Genomic DNA, 4608 nt, shown 5'->3' on the forward strand with positions numbered 1-4608 from the left:
GCAATGTGATGTAGACAGTATTTTCCTCACCTACTATATTTGTTCCCTGTTGCTGCTGTAACAAATTACCACAAACTATGTGAGTTAAAATAACACAAATTGATTATCTTACAGTTCTGGATGTCAGATATCTGACACAGGACTCAGTGGACAAGGTTTTGGCAGGGTTGTTTTCCTTCCTGGAGGTTCTAGGAGAGAATTCATTTCAGAATCCCCTACAATCCAATTCTGTGGATGGTTTTTAGTTAGCCAAGAGGCTCTTATAGTCTCAGTCAGAGAAAGTAAAGATAATGAACAGGAGGAATGTTTCTGATGAATTCTATCTTGCTGCTGCTGCTAATAAGTCACTTCAATCATGTCCAACTCTTTGCAACCCCATGGACTGTAGCCCACCAGGCTCCTCTGTCCATAGGATTCTCCAGGCAAGAATACTAGAATGGGTCTCCATGCCCTCCTCCAGGGGATCTTCCTGACCTAGGAATCAAACCCGCATTTCCTGCATTGCAGGTGGGTTCTTTGCTGCTGAGCCACCAAGGAAGCAAATTCTATCTTAAGTTCCTTAAAAGTAATCAATAGAGCCAATATATTAATTTAATCCATTTATTAAGCACCTACTATATGCCAGGTGCTTTGCTGGGTGCTGAGGCTACAACAATCAAACAGAGAGAGTTCCTGACCTCCAGGAATCCACCACCCAAAGAGAAAAAGTAGAAACGTTATCAAATGCACTGTGACAACTGCTCCAATGAATACTGTGCCATAAGATCTCAGAGGAAGCAATATAAATAATGCATTCTGCTGGGAGGGAGAGTTGGAGGAGTCTTGGTGAGGACACAGACTAGTGGCCCGTAGAATCACAGGAAGAGGTTACATTTGAGAGTTCTTCCCTTAGGCAAAAAGAGACTAAACTATCCAAATTGAATTTTCCAGTTTCATAAGTAAACTTTATAAAGAGGTTAAGAATATTTTCCAAGGAGTTAAATGGGAATGTTTGTTGTTTTTCTGTCTCACATTATCGCACATACCTGGCTAATTAAAATATGTCATTTTAATTAAAGGTACCCATGGAGGGTGGCCAGGTATCAATGTTATCAATGTACCCACAGCCCAGCTGCTCATTTCCCAACAAGCAAGTTCCCTGAGTGACCTAGTAGTGTCACTATCACGACCGACCTAGTTGAAACTTATGTTGGAGGCAACCAGGGCTCTGTGTCCCCAGTGGAAGCGAGTTGCACAAGCAAGATAACCCTTTTGCTACATTCTCAGAGGACTTAGTCCCACACCCAGGGAGAAGTAATGTGCCTGTCTCAGTCAGGATGGTTCTCAGCTGAGCCCCAGATTGCTGAGGGAGATTCATGGCTTGCTAACATAAACTTTGTCCCTGGGTGGACAAATTTACAAGCCATCTCCTCCATATGTCACGTTTGCTCAAGTCAAGATGCATCTATCAAGTGCCTACTCTATGAGAGAAATCCTGCTTGATGATAGAGCCACAGGACTGAAGACAACAGTCTGTGCTGCAGAGGGGCTCATATCTGGCTTCCTGACTCATCTCACAGATGAGGAAACTGAAACTGAACTTTCTGGTTTCTTTCTCTGCTCTGCTCATGCTGTATTCCCTTTTCTGAGTACCTTCCTCCTTCCCTGTATTCACAGAGCCCAACTGGAGTTCTACTTCTTCTAAGAGGATTTCCTGACTCTGTAATCATCTACTTTCTCTACATTTCTATTTCACTAAGTCTGTGTCTGACAACTTATTATACTTTTCTATGTATTATTTCTTTAATTATGTAAAGTGTCCATCGTGGTACTCCAATGATACTGCAAGCTTCTAGAAGGCAGGAGTCATCTTTTAAATTTCAAACCTGGGCAGATAGTTAACTCGCAACATCTAGTCAAGATTTAACTGACTGGATGATGGAAACCAGCTCTTGAGCAGTAATAGGAGGAGAGGAATGGTAAGCAATGCTCCCACCTTTTAAAGGCTGGTCTGGTCCTAATACTGCCTTCAAAAACCAGCTGCACTGGGCTTAAAGAACCTTCCACAAGAGCATAACATAAAAATGAAAGGGTCCACAATATAGACCATATTCACAATTTATCCAATTAAAGATTTGGTCCACTGCAGTAGAAAAAACAAAAAAGATGATTTATGATAGCCATGCACACACATGCTAAGTCACTTTAGTCGTGTACAACTCTGTGCGACCCCATGGACTGTAGCCCACCAGGCTCCTCTGTACATGGGATTCTCCAGGCAAGGATACTGGAATGGGTTGCCATGTTATACTCTAGGGGATCTTCCCAACCCAGGGATCAAACCCATGTCTCTTCTGTCTCCTGTACTGGCAGGTGGGTTCCTTCCCACCAGGGCCACCTGGGAAAGTGAAAGTGAAAGTGACTCAGTCCAGTATTGTAAAGTAAAATAAAGTAAAAATAAAAATTTTAAAAAAAATCACGTTGAAACTTAAAAAAAAAAAAAGAAAGAAAGTGACTCAGTCATATCCGACTCTTTGCAACCCCATAGACTAAACAGTCCATGGAATTCTCTAGGCCAGAACACTGGAGTGGGTAGCCTTTCCCTTCTCCAGAGGATCTTCCCAACCCAGGGATCAAACCCAGGTCTCCCACATTGCAGGTGTATTCTTTACCAGCTGAGCCACAAGGGAAGCCCAAGAATGCTGGAGTGGGTAGCCTATCCCTTCTCCAGATGATCTTGCCAACACAGGAATCAAACCAGGGTCTCCTGCATTGCAGGCGGATTCTTCACCAACTGAACTATCAGGGAAGCCAACAATGTAAATGTCAGCCTCAAAAGTTAGCCTCCCCAGCATCCTAAATTTAATTTAACCAACTTATTATCCATGCATTAACCTAAACCGTTTGAGACTTTTTTTTTTTTTTTTGAGGCCAACAGCCTTCTAGGATTTTAGTTCCCCAATCAGGGACTGAATTGGGCCCTTTTCAATGAGAGCGAGGATCCTAGCCATTGGACCACCAGGGAATTCCCCACTTTGAGACACTTTTAAGTTAAAAATAACTTTTTTATTATTGCCATAAAGGACTGTTTTTTCCTCCCTCTCCCAACCTATTCCTAGGGTCTGGCACCACCTAGGAAAGCCTGATTAACAGAAGTAGGCATTTAGTAGGGAAAGAGACAGCAACTCTTTGTAGCATTACAATGCCTGAAAGGACATGAAGGTTGGCAGTGGGAAAGGTCTGACTTTTCATAACCATGGTTAACGGACTCTTTGTTTTTTCTCTCCTTTTCTACCTTCTTGTAGGATTCAAGCCCGAGGAAATTTAAGCCTTTTCTGACCCCTGGCCTATCTCATCCAGGAACTAGATGAGGAACATCTTGCTGAAGGCTATGGAATGGAAGACGAATGAAGGGCTGGGTTTCGCCCACAGGCTGGAAAAAAGGCAAGTCCAGCACTTCCTTCTGGTCTCTTGTGGAGAGGCTGGAGTGGACATTGGGTCTGGGTTGCTTCATGTCTATATTCTTTTCTCTTGTTGCACTAGTGTTTTCCCCCTGGTATTTCGCAGAACATTTCCCCTAGTAAACTAGGTTCTGGGAAAGGGAAAGGAGATGAAAAGGAAAGGAAAGGAGGAGCAAAAGTCCTGTCATGAGCCTATGTGGGGCAAAAGTCTGCACAACCTTCATACCCTTCTTTTGTCCTATAGTCAGCCAGAACCTGGCACATTGTAGGAAGGCATCTGACAGTGATCTCTTTTACTGAAGAGAAGATATCATTGAAGAATTCCAAAGAACTCACAAAAGACAAATGTATTCCCATTAGTAGAACCAGAAAAGCTTATCTAGAGTCTTGAAGGTTAAGTCTTATTTGTCGGGCTTCCCTGGTGGCTCAGATAAAGCACCTGCCTGCAATGTGGGAGACCTGGGTTCGATCCCTGGGTTGGGAAGATACCCTGGAGAAGGAAATGGCAGCCCACTCCAGTATTCTTGCCTGGAAAATCCCATGGACAGAGGAGCCTGGTGAGCTATACTCCACGGGGTAGCAAAGAGTCAGGCATGACTGAGTCTTATTTACTGGCTCCTAAATTTGGCACAGTGCCTGATACCCTGTAATTATATAATAAAATAGATTGATGAAATGACAAAACAGCAGTGATAGCTACCATGTGTTGAGTACTTATCTCAGTGCCTAACATGTTGAAAATGTATAAAAAATATTTGTTGAATGAAGAGGGAATATCAAGAAGGATAGTGTTATTTATTGAGAATGAATTGGTCAATTATCTTATTTAATCCTCACAAAAACCATGTTGTTGCTGTTTAGTTGCTAAGTCGTGTCCAACTCTTTGTGACCCCCATGGACTGTAGCCCTCCAGGCTCCTCTGTCCATGGGATTTCCCAGGCAAGAATACTGGAGTGGGTTGCCATTTCCTTCTCCAGGGGATCCTCCCGACCCAGGGATCATACCCATGTCTCTTCTGTCTCCTGCATTGGCAGGCAGATTCTTTACCAATGAGCTACCAGAGAAGCCCTCACAACAACCACAGGAGATCTGTATTCCCATTATTCCCATTTTACAGATAAGGAAAATCAGGGTTTAGATGCATAGTGCATAGTGTCCTTCTCCACCA

Source organism: Ovis aries, chromosome X, assembly GCF_016772045.2.
Source record: "Ovis aries strain OAR_USU_Benz2616 breed Rambouillet chromosome X, ARS-UI_Ramb_v3.0, whole genome shotgun sequence".
Lineage (NCBI taxonomy): Eukaryota > Metazoa > Chordata > Mammalia > Artiodactyla > Bovidae > Ovis > Ovis aries.